Genomic DNA, 17,943 nt, shown 5'->3' with positions numbered 1-17,943 from the left:
TGCCTAATCTTCAGGTGGACATTGAGCTTTCCTCTTAGTCACTGGGAATACACCTGGTGAGATCTGTGTCCTTGGGAATATAAAGGTCTCAAAAAGTTAAGTGACTCCTCTCTTGCTCCAGGTACCCTAGAATTAGTGAAGAAAAGTAGTATTGACTGTTAGCTTATGTTAACATCTAAATAATGTTCCAGTTGCCAAACACTTATTATACTGGAAATATTATTAGAATCTGAAATGTATGTTTAGGCAAGAGATGTGTCAGGGGTGATATAAGACCTCACCAGTTTTTGGAGAAGGTATCAACTGTTGAAGCAGGCATGGATTAGCTTGGTTTCTTGAGGTGCATCACATAAGAATTGTCCATACTGTACCCTGTTTCAGTTGAGAGACAAGCAGCCCTGTCTGGCATTTTTTTCTCCTCATGTCCTAAAATAACCTGATTTTGTTTAGGACAAAACTTCTGTTCCCAGGAACTGGCCTGCTTAGTTCTTACAGTTTTCACAGTATTCTAACAAAACCAATTTTGACTCTTGAATAGGATTATGGATGAAGGTCTTAATGAGAAGTCATGGACAGTATTCTCCAATGGATTTCATGCCTTCAGGCTGCTTTATGTAGATGTTCCCTTTAGGCAAAGTTGTTTTTTTGAAAAAAATCCATATTACAGTAATCTCCTGAACTGAGATCAAACTGCCCTTTGGACTTACAGCAAAGCAGGCTGGTAGGTAGGTAATATTCTACACTCCCATTGCATGCATGTAAAACTCAATGCAAGGTGCCCAGCAGTAACAAAACATGCTGCAATCTAGTGTTTGGGGGTTGTATTCAGATCTTGGAAAGGTAAATACTGCTCTTAGATCTGTACATTAACATCTCATTATTTTGCTCTCATTGTCTGCAAATGTTTCTCTGAAGCAGTAAAGCTGTGTATGTTAGGAAGAGAATTTATTTGTATTCTAGTGCAAGTTGACTGTTCTGGCATTTGCTATCAGATGTTCTGCAAGGAAATAATGCCAAGGAGCTAATGATATTGGCACCTGCTTTTGTGTGAATTTGCTTTCCTGTTTTCGAAAAATAATTTTCTTCCTAGGTTTTCCTGCAAGATAGGAGTTTCTGAAAAATCATGTCTACAGGGACAGTGTGTTTCAGCTGTCTGTATTATCTATTTTATGTTCCTCTTTTATAACATTAACCTTTTGGCAGCTATTTTATAAAGTGACTATGGAGCATGGAAAATTCTCACTCTAAACATGATTTCTTTTCTTGTCCTTCATTTGCTGCTTTTTTTCAACTCTCACCATTCCATACCTAGCCTAGATAGGGATCCTTTGACTATCAGGAGGGCTACCATTCTTAAGGGCAGTTAGTCTTGGAGTATTTGTGAGTCTTCATTCACACATCTTGCAGATAATTAGATTGTTTTTGTAAATTCTAGGGTACAAAGGGACTTACTGAGAAGGTAAGAAAAGAAGGCTTTATTATTTCTCTGACCTGGAAGGCCATGGAGTGTCTAGAATTCATACAGAATTCTATTAAAATCACATGTGAACCAAATCTAAAATTACTATGGCCTAGTAAATCCAATGCTAGGTAGATTTTTCCCCTTCCATTTTAAGCCTCAACCTATTAGCACAACATGCTAATGATTTCTGTAAAATGCATCGGAGGGTTCAGGAATTTGGAATAACTGTTGAGAAGAATCATTCTCAGTGGAGAATCAAACATGATTGTGAAAGAGAAAAGGAGAAAGGGGATGGGTAACTGCTGAGCATCCAACAAGTGCTGACTGACTGTTGTCTGTCCATTGTTATTGGACATTTTCTGTGCAATGGGAGCCTGAAGCTTGTAATATGAGTAACTCATCCCACATTAAAAAAATTAAAAAATGGGAATGTGGAATGAAAAGAGGCTGTGCACTGAGGATTAAGTGGGACTTAGAAAATTTAGGCCTTCTGAATGAGTATAGAAGCTGCCATGAAGAGCAGGAAACAGGGCATCTCCCAGGGTCTGCTAGAAGGACGCATGCTGCAAAGAAAGTGGTGCAACACAGAGCCTTAGCACAGAGTGACAGAATAAAACCCATGATGTCAGCAAAGAGTAAACAGAGTCACTGAAAACTCCTCAGAAAGAGATATTTAGGACTCCAAATATGAAAGAAGCAGTAGGATTATAGAGCAAATACAGAGATAACATAAGGCTAGGGGACACACAAAACCCAGAAGAAGGGGTGATTACCCAGCATATAGGGTGATTAGGGGGCTGTAGAAGGGAATGGCAAAGTGTCCCTGTAGGCACAGTAGCCTCAGCCCTGTGGAAACCACAAAGTATGAGATCCTCAGTTATGAAAAAATTCAGATAATCCTCAAATATGTAAATGCTTTAAGGCTTATCTGAATTCCAAATCAGTTGAAGTTCATCTCTGAAGAATTAGAATTAATGCCTATTTTTAATGAAAGCATGTTCCCTGCTTGGAAGAATTACAGTGTTCAGGTCAAGAACAAACACGTCCTGCTAATACTCTTGTTTATGTCAAGAATTTTTCCAACTGTGCTATTGGACAGTTTTTTTCACTCTCTTCCATTTAGTCTCACACACTTATGCATGTTTTACATAGATAAGCTCCTTAATTCTCCGCTTCATTCCCTTATATTTGATTTTATTTAGAAAGCCAACAGCTTCTATGTGACAAAGTGCTCAGACAGGCTGGAATATCTGACTTTGACCATAAAAACCTGTAAGCTTCTCCTGTGACACTGGAGTGAAAGGGGCTGATAGATGGTAAGCCATTCAGTAATCTGGATAGATTTCCCTAGCACTTTAAAAAGAATTAATGAATTCCTGAGCTCTGAAAAAATCCTTTCTATAGTACAGAGACCTGAATGTGACACTTTCTTTCACTTTGCAGGAGTAGAATTCCATGGGGGCTTATAGGAAAAGACCTGAGATTTACCTCTTAAAGAGTTTTGCCTGAATTTTCTGAGCTGGAGTCAAGAATTCTTTTGAATTTTACTCCAGGTGACAGCCACTGACTTGCTGTGGCAGAGCTCAATGCAGTAACTGCACAAGTCAGTGAGGGATTTTCTTTTTATTTCACTATTTGCTAATTATATAATATTTTCCCTCTCTGCAAAGCCAGGGGTAATACTTTTCTAATTAAAAAAGATGCCCAGCAAGGCTCATGTCATAGCTTGAATTTCAATTTGTAAAGAATTGCATTAAAAACTAGTGGCATTTCAGGTCTGTGTGGTATGCACATGTTTATCAGCCTGCTGCCCATTTTGATTTTCTGTGGAGTATGGCTGTATTAAAAGCTTTTTTATGATCATTTTCAGATTTCTTTGTTCATAGAACTACATTGGCTATTTTAATGGGAAGTAAGGAAACACTACTGATCTTAAATGGAAAAAAACCACAAACCATCCATATTCTGTATGTAATCCATTTAATGTGAAAACATGAAAATGTTAACAAACCATTTAGAAGACAGATGGGGTGGGTTGGGCTTCGGATATAAAATCACCATTTTTTGTCTTTTCAAGGTTATGTCCAAGCAGCATCTTGGGACATAGCTTGAAGTCCAAAAAAAGAACAATTTAAATAGATGGTTGTTGCTTTGGGGCATTTGTAATGTATGAGCTCACCTGGCACCTGCTCATCTCAGCAGGCTTCTGCTCTCAAGTGTTTAAACTCCAAGGTCACTGGACACTGATTGCTATGAGGTACCAACTTCACCAGCTGCCCTTGTGGTCCCTGTGATCCCTGTAAAATAAACTTCTGTTCTTCAACTTTATTACATATTCATGTCTACATTCTAATCCATCAGTCTAGACAAGTGATCAAAAAAGCCCTCCCAAATCAGTTTATACACAAAACTAGTGGAATAACCCTGTGCCAGCCCTGATGCCAAACCTTTCCTGGTGCTGAAAGATGCTTGAAACTTGCCATGAGATTAATATTTTTGAAGGTCAATTTCTTTGTTATCAGAACGGGTAGATGGCTAAGTTTACAAGATTTTTTTTTGTCCTCTTATAGTAAGAAGTACGCAGTAAATCTACAACATAATGCAAATGTTTCTGATAACAAAAAACAAATGACAGAGACCACGATTTTCATTGGGTCTCAGCTAGGCTCTTTTGGGTATATATGCCTTTTTTTTTAAGGGTATCTCCATAAATTCTCAACTAATTCTAACTGCAGATGTCAAATGAATAATTAAATCAGACACAACAATGAAAATCTTCCCCTAGTTATTATGACCATTGCAGAGTCTGTAGGGTTAAATTAGAATCTTTTCTTAGGTTATAGATATATATTTGCTAAAGCTATTGCAGCTATGTACTTTGCTCAGCATCTTCCTGCTCAAGATTGTAAAATGCTGAGTCTAAGGCACTGCGTTCTGGTACCTGAATACAAATAAATGTGTGGAAATGCCTGTTTTTCCAGCATGCAGGGCCACCTGGGTAGTCTCTTCAAAAGCTTCTTCAAATTTGCACAGGGCCAGATTAGCCATTTGTTAATAGTTAATCGTCCTATAATGTCATTTAAATTACTTCATTCTTTCTTGTGTGGAAATCAATATGCATGGAGATCACCACAAAGACCCATCTGGATGCGGTTTGGCTGTGAAGCATCACTGGAGTGTCTGTGGGTGTCTTTACACATTGTCATGGATGCTGGGCTGCCCTTCCTCTTTATCCCTCCCATTCATTGCTCTGCCCCAACTTGGAAAGAGATCCTCATCTACCCTGGAATAAAATCCACTGGGCATGCTGTTGAGCAGGAAGCAACCCAGTTGCAGTGACATTCACGTGTCTCTGCCTTTCTTCTTATTAACTGAACCGGTGCCTGCTTCTTGCCAAAAGCTCTGGGGAAATGCTGTACTAATCATTTTTTCTCATAAACAGTGTTCCTGTATCTACTATGGGCTTCACTGAACTTTTGCATCAGCTTCCAAGTTACATTTACCAGTATCACTGGTCTGGCAAAAAAAAAAAAAAAAAAAAAAATGTCCTGCATGGAAATGGATCTGAGGAAACAACCTTTTATCTTTCAAGTGTTAGAAAGAAAAAGGTATCACAAAAATTCAGGAACAGGGCACATTATGACCCTTATGTACCATACACTAATAACACCTGGATTTCCTTCTTATTTTTTTGTTTGTTTGTTTTTCTTTTGTTTTGTTTTGTTCTTCTTCCTCAACTTTTAAGAAGGATAAAGTATACAACAACATTTCAAAGAGGAAAAAGTGTTGAGGAAGGGCTAGATACGTCTGTGGCGCAGAACCAACTGCGTCATGTTGAAGCAGAAGGGTTGGTTAATATCTATTGTAGAACAGAATCTGCTCTTAGACTGCCTTACCTGAGCCAAAAGCTGTTGCTGGTAATACCTGCCATAGATGTGAAGGCTGATTCTGTGAGCAAGGTGGAAATACGTGGTGAAAACATGGAGTTAAAAATATGAGTAACTTCGATGTTTCTAGTGCTTCTCAGCACATTGCTAGTAAATTGAGCTAGTTTTGTACTACATGGGACAAAACTCATTTCTACACTTTGAAATGACTACATGAGTCAACAGATTAACTGGCAGTCACACCTTGGTATATCACAGAAATCACAGACATTTAGGGGTTGGAAGGGACCTCAGATCATGGAGTTCAACCCCCCTGCCAGAGCAGGGTCACTTAGAGCAACTCACACAGGAATGTGTCCAGGAGGGCTTTGAATGTCTCCAGAGAAGGAGACTCCACAACCTCCCTGGGCAGCCTGTTCCAGTGCCCTGTCACCCTCACCTCACCCTCAGTGAAAATGTTGTGAGATAAAATCTATCTTGTGTATGTTTTCAAATATATAAATACACAAACTGCCTGGTATGCACTCTGTATGCAGTCCTGTCTGCCTTACAGACAATTACAAACACCGAGTGCTGCTGTAAAGGATGAACAAAGGCAACGTGTGTACTTTTCTGTGATTAAGCCTCTGGGGTTATAACCCCCTTTACCTACTGCCAGCCAAGCTGGGAGACTGAATTCTAATCACTTAACAGGTACATGCTCAGTTTGATAGGGTGCAAGCTTGTGAGCAGTTCAGTGCAACACTTGCTGAGAGTGAAAATAGCAGTTTCTTGCTTTCTCTGAAATAGGTTCAGAACATCTCTTGCAGCACAAAAATAAAATGTGTATCAGTCAAAGCTACAACTTTTCTGTATATATGGCGGTTGTGCCACTGTTTTAGATCTACAATCAGAACTATTATAAAATCTGCTTTTTACACTTGGGGTATGTAATTTATCTCTGCCCTGTGTGTATGTTCCTCTGAGGAGCATATAGCTTCTCTTTCTTGGTCTGCATAGTATATGGACCCACCACATACCATTGGTGAGGAACTGTTCAGCCACAGGACTGCTCAGGACTTGTCCTGCATCCAGGGATGTTTTATTAATACCAGTAATGGAGCAGAGGCCTTCCATGTGCTAAGCACAAACTCAGGGGGAGCAACCACCCCCTTATCCAACAGACCCTCTGTGTCACACAGTGTTTAGTGTCCAGGGGGTGAGACAGTATCTGGCTTACAGCAGCCTGACACATCTTTGCTATAGTTATGAAAAAAGATGCATGCCTGTACTCAAGTCAGAGAGGTAGGAAGCTTGAAGTCCTGATTCCAACACCTTTTTCAGGAAACCTGGAGTCCACATGGTGATTTTAAATATTGTGTAAAAAACCACCACGCAAGTGAAGTGATCCACAGCATTGTACAAGCATGGAGCTATTGGGGAATTATTCCCACTGCTCATAGTCATGGGGTGCAGAGGTCTCAAGTCATTTTCTGTGAAGGCTCATTTTCCTTGCTAGGGGCAATTCATGCTAGTAGCAGAGTTCTCCAAAGGATCCCTTGATGCTGGATATTTGTCCACTAAATGTTACACACCAATGGCTTAACTTCAATATAAGCCTACAGGCCTTTCATATTCAGGCTATTACTCTAAACCCTTCTCCTTTCTTGTCTCTAAAATCTATAAATTCCATAATGCAGATTATGCTGCAGAATGTACCAATAAAAGATACCTAGGTTGTGTTTTATATTTTGGGACATTTTTTCTTCCTCAGAGACTGAGGTGTTTTTTTTTTAAATCTCTGAAGAATTCAGGGTGGGCTAAAGAAATCCAAGAAAACCTGAAGTCCTTATAGCATGAACCATCCATGGTTATTGTAATGATCCTTCTACCAGCAGTTTACAGACCAGAACTCAGGGACCACTCCTGCTCCTCATTGCCCCAGCATTTGTGCAGAACTGATCTGGAGGCTGCACAGGGTGTCCTGCCAGGCAGTGCCCGGCTTCTTTGTAGGGCAACACTACAGTCCCAACAATACTGCACAATGCAGTGCACAGCATCCTGTGTCTTCCTGAAACTCCATCACAGCCCATAATATTGGAGCTGCTGGAAAACCAGATTAGGGAAATATGTGCTAGTAAACTAATTCATTTAATCCCCTTCATCTCTGTGTTTTCTCCCTTTAAGCGTGTTTCAAAGGAATTTTAATCTCCTTTCATGTAGGCCAGAGAAGGCACCGGGGCGAGCAGCTTGGTCACACCAAGCAGAAGAGATACCACACTTCATGTTCACATACTCTTTAAGTGTGGCCAAGTACTCTCAAGTTCAACAAACTCTCAAGTGTGGCCAAACAGACAACTCCTCACAATCACTTAGATCCCTCAAAAAGCTTTGAAATGCCAGATCAAAATCCTTATGCACCCTTGATAATTAATGATTCTCCCCCAGCAGAGGACATAACATGCCTTCTGGATGGTTTGCTTTATTCTGCTTTCCTTCATGCAATGTAAAAGATTCCCCCTGTCTTCAGTATTAGACTTTTCTACACTGTTGACTACTACTTTGTGCTGGTTGTTCCCCATGAGCTTGACATCATTAGCTATTGGGTTCCTGGTGACAGCAGATTTTAGCTTTTTCTCTATAGATGATACATGTGAAGTAGGTTGCTTCAGTCTTTGAAAGATGATGATAGACACATAGCCTGAGATGGGCAAAGCCAGCAAATAACTCCAGCCCACAGCTATTACCTAGGGGAGTATTTGACTATAGACAGAATTGTAGATCTTTTATTAGTATCAGCTTGATAAGTCTATTGAAGTTCCTCTGCAGGGTACAGAAAGTCACACAGAAAGAAGAACATGTACTAATTTTGCTCCTTTCTTGTACCATTATGTGAGGAAGGCACTAAATAGCAGGAAAAAAATGTGCAATTGCTAGTCACAGTCCTTTCTGTTAAGCAATTTTAAATTTAGTTTTAAAACCCAGGGTTGGCATGCAGAAGTTGGGAAAAACTCAGTGTATGAAAGCACTGAGCTATACATGGCTCAAGACCCTTTTTCTCCTCTGAAGGGGGAAGCATATATGCAAGCAGCTTGTGGATGGTGGCCTTATTTCCTGCAGAGGTCCATAAGTACTTTAATAACATCTGCCAACACAGGTGTAACTGTTTTGAGAAACCTCCCCCTGGCTTCTTTTAAAAGCTAGAACTTCTTCAGCTGCTCTCTTCACCCAACCACCAAGGAAAAAAAAAGGTAAGAGGAAAGCTAGCAGCATGTTCTGCCTGTTCTGTTTGCCTGCCTTTCCCTTTCAGCTTCTTCCCCAGTGGACCCTGACCCATGCCACTACAATTGGGTTGGCCTGGAAAGAAATGGCTCCAGCAACCTGGAGCAGAGTCCTGTTGTGGTATGAAATGACTCTGCTAAACAGGTTGATGAGTCTGGCATAGGCAGGTCTTGGCTGCTCAGTTTCAGAGCAAAACATCACTGTAGGAGAAAAAAAAAAAAAAAAAAAAAAAAAAAAAAAAAAAAAAAAGGCAGACATGTCCTTGACTGAAGATAAACAAACCCAGCAAAGCAAAGTTAATCCTTTTAAAATGTAAATATTAAATTAAACTTTCATTTTAACAGCACCCTTGGGTCTGATGCCCTTTGGCTGCAATACCTCCTCCCCTCTCTCCTCTGCACTGCTGGGATGGGAGCCCATCCCTTCTTCAGTATGGGGATCAAATTGCTCAAGGTATGAGGAAGCTGCTGTTGCTGGGATCTTGTCTCTGAGGATCATCACACATGCAAAGGAAAAAGCATCCAAGAGGGACTATGGGGGAGAATATGCTGATGGTTTGAACGACAAGCAGGGTGTGCAGTCTTACCAGCTGCTCTGAGATGCAGCTGAGCAGCTTATAGCATGTCTGGAGGCCTCTCTGCCCCCAGAATCATAGCAACACTGCAAAAGATGATGCCTTGTCTGGATGCTCCAGACTTCTTAGTTAAAAAGCACAGGAGAAGAAGAAAAGGTAAGAAGAAAAAGGCACAAAAGGTAAGAAGGAGATGGAAAAAGAGGCTGAGATGTAAAGAGCATGGTGGTAGGCACCTAAATCTAACATTTTTTGTGATGTTCATGAAAACAGCTGAACCTACGGGAGGGCTGAACTAGGCTGGCATGCTGTTAGGGGAAGAGTATCCTTCAAACATAGGATGATGAAGGCCAGTGGCCATGGGTAAGGTTGTTGCAGTAGGGTAACACCCTCTTGCTTCACTCTCTGAGCATCTCTGTGACCCTGTGGATCCCCAAAAAGGAGTAATGAGTGTTGTTTTTATCCATCCGTTAAGAGTAATTTCCAGTGTAGTAGTTGTGGCCCATCAGTTTCTTCTTCCATATTCCTCCTTCTTGTGACGTATGATCTTAATGCAGTCCATGGATTTGTTTGGATTAGTCCTGTGTTTCTATGAGTAAAGTTTGCTAATTCTTATAATTATTTGCCCAGCTGAGCTGAACTTTGGGCAAATTGAAATTCAGGTGTCTGCATAACAGTGCTGAAAGGCACAATACAGCCAGTAGCTTGAAATCCTGTTGTGCCTGCCAGAAGGGGACCTTTTCTCCTCTCTGCTCAGCAAGGAGAGGAATTTTAAGTCACCCTGGCTTTCCATCCTCAGTTTGTAATTCTGTTGCTAAGTGGCAACGAAAGAAGATTATCGGATCACAGATTAACAGAAACCTCTACTCAGTGCTGTTGTGTAACTACACATTTTAGTTACTTACCTGAGAACTGTCTCTTAGCTGCCGTGCTCCTACCCTACCCTCACCCCTCTGTAGATCTGTTATCCTCAGGGACTGGTTAGGATCCTAAATAACTGGCCCTTTCTTTCCATACTCATCCTCTGCGCCATAGGTGGCTCTGCCCTGCAGAGTACCCTAATGGTCTCAGAAACCAAAGTCTTCCCCAGTCCATCTGAATGTTTTATTTTGAGAGACAGCAGAAAAGAGTGCATAAAACAGTATATGAAATTCAGATCCTTCAAAGGTTGCCCATTCGTTCCCTTCATCAAGAAATTCCCCGTTTCTTCTTGTCTTTTCCCAGCCAGCATTGTTCCTCCACTCTCTCAAGAAAAAGAGGTCAAGCAGCTTCAGAAAGTGGAGGAAGGAACAAACCTGAGTCACCAAGGTAGTTACTGCATGTTAAGGGTGAACCTCCAGCAGAAAGTGCTTAGAGCTGGGTTTGAGAGGAAATCAGTGAAAGGGGCTTGGAAAAATCAGAAAACATCCCTGGCCAGTGTCAGGGATGCAAACAGAAATCTGAGGAGATATAATTTGTCAACTTGGAGGAAGGAATGGTCATGTACAGCACAAAGCATGAGGAACACAGACCTCCTTGTGTCAGAGTGGTCAAAAATATAGGTTAGATTATTTTAAGTTGAAAAGCTGCACTCAGGAGAACTACATGAGGAAGAGGAGACAGAAAGCAGGTCAGAGATGGGTGGGGACCTGTCCCTGGGATGCAGGGGGAGAAAGGAGCATGAGCCAAGCATTTAATGAGAGCAGGGAAGGGAAGGAAAATTGTTTAGCTAAAATGGAAGTAAAAGGTAGAACTGGCATGGGGGGGATACTGAGAAACAGCAGCTTCAAAAGCAACAGAAGCAAAGGGTGCGTGGGGGAACAGAGGTAAACAACAGGATATATTTTCAGGAGGTGATGGATAGAGGTTATCATGAGAGTAAAACACAGAAACAGAAAGTAGCAATGTATAGAAAAGCAATTCTCTGGGCAGTTCAGTACACCTGCTTTCAAGGGAACTGTTCCAGGGGACAATGTCTTTCATGCTTCAATCTCCCAGGGAATCAGTTACCTCAAGGAAAACCAAGGCTGAAATAATATTTTCTAGGGCACTCTCTGTGTTTTAAACTGACACTGAACATGCTGCCTGTGTGCCTACTCAGGGCCTTGTGTTTGATGGACATCCTGGTTTACAGAGTCCCTTGCAAAGAGAACTTTGGTGTTTTCTTATTTATTTCAAATTTTAAAAGAATGAATATGCACTGCATTTTTTTTTCCTGAGGAGCTTGTATGATTCTCTCATTGCTCCACTCTGCCTTAGCTTTCCATATGTAATTTGTCTTTGGAGGTAACTGTGCTATTTTCAAACAGGCCACCATGTTTGCTAAGATTGGGTTTAGCTTCAGCAGTCACACCAGGGTAGCTAATGACTGCAGTAGGCTGTCCAGAAATGGAATCTTTGCTGGGATGTGCTAATTCAGCTAATCAAACACAAGGCAAACATTCACTTTGTAGTTCCAACCTGAGGACAGATTTTTACCTTGGATGTTAAGAGGGGTCTTCTTCAGACTGGGAAAACTGGTATTGGTTTTGATTTTTTCTCATCCTTAGCAACAAGATGCAGGAGGTGTTTGCTGCCCCTGTGGGTCTTCTGTTTTGGCACAGCAATCTGGGTGAGGAATGCAGGTTGCTCCTTTTTTTTGTTTTCCATTTGAGTCCAATTGAATCTTCAACTTTGTGACACTTTTTTTTTTTTTTTTTTTTTTTTTTTTTTTTTTCTTCTTTTTCTTTTTTCTTTTTTTTTTTCCTTTTTTTAATGGGTAGCACTGACTTCATGACAGCAGTGCCAAGGGACCACTTCAGAAGTAAGGGCCTAGGAGAGTTTGCCATGTGGAAAGCAGAAAAGCAAACAGGCAAAAGGACCAGCCTATACTTCTCAGCAGTTATACCCATAAATTCTGATTTTGATTGCTGGCCCTATGAGAAGTCTGCTTTTGGAAAAAACAAAGGTTTTGCCTAAGATTAGGTAGGCCCTTCATCTGAAGTAATTCTGGAAGGAGGAAAAATACCATTCAAAAATAGAGAGCATTCTCTTTCCACTCCTACACACATCCTGCTGTCTTCATGATTTAGTCATCTGTGGTCTCAACTCCATCTTTGACCAAGGGCTTCAAAAACTAAATTCTGTGCACCCATGAAAACTAATGACTAGGACCACAGCAGCCCCACTGTTTATCAGAATATCAAGTTAGGAGAAGGTGGCTAATTTGTCCCTGGCCTTGTAATTACATATATTCCCTATATGATTGCTGTGGTTAACCTAGTAATTCCCATTGGAATTAGACTTGCATCTCATCCTTGGAGGAGCACAGAAGGAAAAGGAATTGCTGGACTATCTCACGGTGCCCTTGCCTGGATGCTGAGGAAAATACCAGGTGACCTGTGAAGGACCAAGCACAATAGTGCCCTCATGGCAAATAGGGTCTTGTCTTGACCCTAAGCCAAGCCTGGTTTCCTCTTTTGACTTTTTGTGGGATGGAAAGGATGGGCCACAAAAGAAAACAAGCAATGACTGAAGAAAAGTAGTTTTCTGTGTTAAACCTACAAAACAAGGAGGGAGGAAAGGGGTGAAAAATGTACTGTGTTGCATAACATAGAACAAGCTTTCTGCTAGCTTTCTGAAGGAGGGAACGTCCTGTGTCTCTTTGTGTAATTTTTTTTCTCTGATCCCAACTTATTTGTTTCTCTTAAAAACAAACAAACAAAAAAACCCCCAAACCCCACCATCCATAATATGTCTCTTTTCTAAAGGTGTCTCTTTTTCTAAAACTTACTGTTCCTGTAGAGTACCTTTTGTGAGCTGCAGTTCTGTTAGTCAGGTTGAGTATTGTTTTTCTTTTCTTTACAAAATGTGTCAAAGCTTCTGAAAGAAAAATGCTCTAAGTGCTTCTTAAGGGATTCATCCTTTGAGATCCAGAAAGTGTTGGGATGTTGCCAGAGAACATCTTATTAAGACATCAGTGACAAAGCTGGGAAATCATTATTCTTACGTACATGAAGCACTAGAAAAGGGAGGATGTATTGAACTCCAGAGCTGCTGCCTTTATTCCTTCAGGCTTTACTGAACACAACTCGTTCCATTTCAATGCCAATAAAGATTTTTATTTCTTTTTTCCCTTACTAAACCAAAACAATCAGACGTAACACTGATGGAGAAGCCTTGCTGGCTGTTAAGGTTTTTTTGCCAGCTGCTCTTCCACCCATCCCTCGCAGTGGTGTCAGTAACGCCGCGTTTTTCGGGTACCTCCGGGTGCCCCGGCTCCTACTCCCTCTCTCAGCATCCCTCCCTCCGCGGGGGATCCTGGCGCTCCCGAGGCCGGGAACACCCGCGGTCGCCGGCTGCCACCTGGTGGCATCAAGCCCCATATGCCGCTACCTCCAACGCTGGGTGGTGGCTGGATATTTTTTTTCTTTTTTTTTTTTTTTTTTTTTTTTTTTTTTCCCCCACCGGCTCCGGTAAAATATCCTTCAGAAGGCAGGCGGGAAGGCAGCGTCACGCTTTCCTCAGCAAAAAGAAAGATTTAATGGTTCTGCTGGGAGAAATGTGTAACACTCTGGGTGCCTCTAGGGAAGTAGCTGGGCATCTGCTGGTAATAAAGATAATAAGCCAATTTTCAGGCACATGAGGGAAAAATGCTTGCCATTCTTCTGTGGCTGTGATGCAGAAGTTTATCTGATGTGGCAGACACAGCCAGCCATAAAAAACTAAAAAAAAACCAACCCCCAATCAACCAAAACCAAACCACTCTCCAAAACATCCCCCCCAAAAAAACCCCAACACCCTAAAAATCATTCTGTCACCAAGATTAATCAAGAAAAAGAAATACTAAAGGCAGGTTACTTCCCTTCCCTTTGAAATTCTGGATTTCTTTCCTAATGTTCTGCAAACAAACTTATTGCACTTGGAGAGGTCAGATATTGTCAAACTCAAACTCCTCTAAAAAAGCACCGAGTCTGCTGGACGAGCAGGCAGTGCAGTGGAGTATTTAGATTCCTGTTTATCCCTTAATCTGTCTGTAGAACAGGGCAGGAAAAGGTGGATGTGGGAGAAAAACAAAGAGGGGTTATCTGAGGGGCAGGGCTTTTCCTAGCAGGCTCTCTCTGCACTGAACCCTGGTGGTGCTCACTGCTGGTTTGTTTGTGGTACAAATTTCTTCCAGTGCAGCAAACATTCCTCACAGATTATTTCTAACACACAGCACATAATTCTGTAAACTCAGTCTGAGTGGTACATTCAGCACATTGTTCCAGAACAATTTTTAAGGTAAGTTGCTCTCCTTCTTCCATGCCATGACATTCTGTGACATATTGTCCTTTTCTGCTAATACCAAACTGCAGCTGATGCAATAGATCAGCTTTTGGTTAACCTAAAATCATGCTTACAGCAGAACCTCACTGCTCTGGAGCTTTCTGCTTCAAATTATCTTTTTGCTCTTCACACCAGTCCACATCATGGAAGCATTCATGTGCTTCAAAAGTATTTTTTTCTTTTTTTCTTTTTTTTTGGTCATAGGGCAGAATACTCCTCAGTGAAAAACCTGAATAGGATATCTGAAAAATAAGATATTCTGGGACAATACCATGTTTCTAACTCTGTGTTTAAAAAAATATATTCTGAATGTCTTGCAAGTATTTTGAACTAATCTTATGATGTAAAATGAACCGAAAAATCTAGCAGAGTTTATAATGGTGGTTCCTCTGTTCAAGTTGCCCAGGAAATTTTCATGAGAAAGATGTGTTCTGTTCCATCCTATCTTCCCTTTCTTTGGTAAAAGCATCCTAACAGCTTCAAGGATGCTGTAAGTTCACTCTGCTTGGACTTGTCTCACATGATATTAAATATTTAATTGCTCATTAATTCCAGGAACAAGGGTGTGAGAATGATCCTCCACTACTGGTTCAGGACATGTCCTTGAGACCTACTCTAGCTGCTTACCTGCTGTAGTCTGGGCTTCACATGCCCCAGCTGAAATTCATTTATCCAAACTGCAGCAAACTCAACTACAGTTCCAACAGCACCACTCACTCTGCTGGCATTTAACCTGGAAAAGGTTTTTTGGGGCATTTAAGGAGTGACCACACTTTTACTGATCAGACACCAAGTCTAACTTGCTTGTTTAAGAGATGCCTGAAAAACCTCACACAGAACTCTAAATGTGTGCTTTGGTTTGTTTGTGCTAGGGAAAAATAGTTTATTCTAGCAAGGCAGAGTGTAGGGAGGAAAAGTCTCTCTCCAATTTACCAGAACGGTGGAAAACTTAAATATTTGTATGGATCTGTATTTCAGTTCTACCACATCTTGTTTACAGGAGCAAAACAATGGCAGGATGGATGACAAAGAAGAGGTTCTTGAACAAATCTATTATTTTGACAGAATCTCTCTGAGGTTCCAGTTCAAAAGGAGCTTGAGGGGCTTTGCCTTGCCTGCTGCTGCAGAAATCAAGCTTGCTGGCTACAGGATGGAAGTGTTAGGCATATCACGGGATGATGAATGGTAAAACAGTCAGTGGACTCATGCACGAAGCAAGCCTCCCTGCCAGCACAAGCTATGTTGCCACATGTAAGTTACATCATCTGGGAGACATGACTTTGCATCATCTAAAAGCTGATGCCTAAGTACATAATTTCTTCCATTTGGAAGCTCTGCTTCTAGGTGGTTTTTTTGTTTTTGTTTTTTTTTTTTTAAATAATCAAGAAGGGATGAAACGAGAGATTGGTAATGCTTGCAGACTGAAAAAAACCTCAAACAAACAAACAAACAAACCCCAACAAAAGAAGAGGTGCTTAGGGAGATTTTTGCCTCTGGCACCCAGCCTGTGCCCTCCTGCTGCCCAGTGCTGTGCTACTGTTGCTGAGCTATTCCCAGCAGCTCAAGCATCCCCAACTATTTTGTGTTCCACAGCTGTTTCTGGATAGCTGGTTCCTGGGAGGATAGCTGGGTGCTTTGGGAGGCTGGATTCCAGGCCTCAGGGAGACCTCTCAGTTGGTACCAGCACTGTCCTCTCAAACTCATGCTCCCCCAGGGTTTAAACTTCAGCCACACTCCAAAGATCTTGGATAATGATTAGCCAGGGAATCAATCCAGGTTGTTGCTTAATCACTGGGAGGTGATATCTCATCCCTGAGTTTTATTTGCTAGAGATAACAGATCTAAGAGAAATGCTCTGACGAAATGTTTGAATCCCAGGTCAGGATCCAGCTTGGAGCTGAGGTGGGAGGGATATTTTTCTTGTCATGCCAACAGAGCCAGCTGAGCCCTGCAGCTGGCAAACTTGATGTGATGCTCTGAGCACCTGGAGGACCTCAGATGCCCAGGGGTTGAACCTTTCTAGTTTGTGTGCTTCAAGATGGGCTCACAAACTGCACCTGACTGGCACCCTCAGCCCGTGGGGACCCTGTTCAGCCCAGCCTCACCTCTTCACATGGAAAAAGTCTGGCGTTTCCCCCACCCTGATTTTCAGCCAGGTTGGTTCACCTGCAGGAGTGCTTTCAAAAGTCTGTGCTGGGGGCATGTGTCCTACCTACAGGGTAGGAAGAGGAGATGGTTGGCACTGCCTTTTGAGCTAATGGGGAGCTCAAAGGCCACCAGGAGGGAGAAGAGGCCAGAAGAAGGAACAGCCAGAGCTGACAGCTTTGCTACCTAGCAGAGGGAGTGATGCATTTTTGGGATGCCTCAAGGCCGTAAACACCATCACTCTCCTCAGGAGAACAACTGATTTATTTAACTTTTAAAAAACTGATTTACTGCTGATACCCCTGACAAGCATTAAGCTTGTTCAGGAAAGAACAGAGCCTGGAAGAGATCATCCTGTCTGGCATAGTCCACCGTGGCTCCCTGTATCAGCCAAGGCATGATGCAGGCAATATGTTCCTGTGGGTGCTCAGGACAGGCGGTCCCTCTGCCCTCCTGCTGGTTCATAATCCTAGAGTCTGATGTAGTGAGAATCCACAGGACAAACAAATAAGGAAAAAGCAGAAGGGATACAGTCCCTGTCACACTGGTATTTCAGAATAACCATGCTCTGTTATTTTTAGATAAGAAAATTACAGGCTTTGTTTTTACTTTTGAAGTCAGAATGAGGCATCTCTCACAAAGATAAGCATCTAGAGCTAGTCCTGATCTCAGGTTATCTAGTGGTCAGATGCTAACCAGGCATTTCCATTAGTTTGGGTCTATAAATTCCTCTCACCAGCCACCATCACTTACACAGCTCCATTAGAAGCAACTTGCTTAGTCTGATAGCTGTTCTGCCAGCATTAGCATCTGCTGAGAGCTTCTGAAGACTTGGTGCAAGACTAAACCCAATAATGGAGACTCACATATCTATTCAAACACACTGACATAAAAGTTTGTATCTAAACAATACACAGGGAAGTAAGGATTTCTGTGACAGTCCTGACTCTTACATACTCTTCCAGATGTTAATAACTATATGTTTTAACAAGTATTAAACTGACAATATTTTATACCATATTGTTTGGAAGTATAAATTGATGGTGAGATTTTGACTCAAAGCCCAGTAAATCTGTGGATAGGATGCTGTTGTCTTGCATCATATTCTTATAGAATTCAACATGCTGGCAGAATTTATTTTTTTTTTTTTTTTCCAGAACCTAAGTTAACAGGATACCAACTTTTTTTACTTTTGTTTCTTTCATGTATTTCTTTAGGCTGTTTTGGGAATCCCAATCATCATTCTATCTTTAAACTTTTAATCTTCAGTAAGAAAGTCAATGTTTTCACCTGGTAGCCATCTTAGAACTGAATGAAGAATTAAAAGAAAA

The 17,943-nt window shown here is 41.4% G+C and overlaps 1 long non-coding RNA gene across 1 annotated transcript; it reads left to right on the top strand.

Annotated features, from left to right (window-relative positions):
• The first annotated feature begins 726 nt into the window (after window positions 1-726).
• On the top strand, window positions 727-4,144 carry LOC139793155 (uncharacterized). The gene is made up of 3 exons (XR_011724525.1): window positions 727-840; window positions 2,665-2,778; window positions 4,033-4,144. It is a non-coding gene; the product is annotated as an uncharacterized lncRNA (long non-coding RNA).
• The last annotated feature ends 13,799 nt before the right edge of the window (window positions 4,145-17,943 follow it).

Source organism: Heliangelus exortis, chromosome 2 (assembly GCF_036169615.1).
Source record: "Heliangelus exortis chromosome 2, bHelExo1.hap1, whole genome shotgun sequence".
Classification (NCBI taxonomy): Eukaryota; Metazoa; Chordata; class Aves; order Apodiformes; family Trochilidae; genus Heliangelus; species Heliangelus exortis.
Note: the sequence above shows the minus strand (reverse complement) of the source record. Positions and strands in the feature narration are given on the sequence as shown.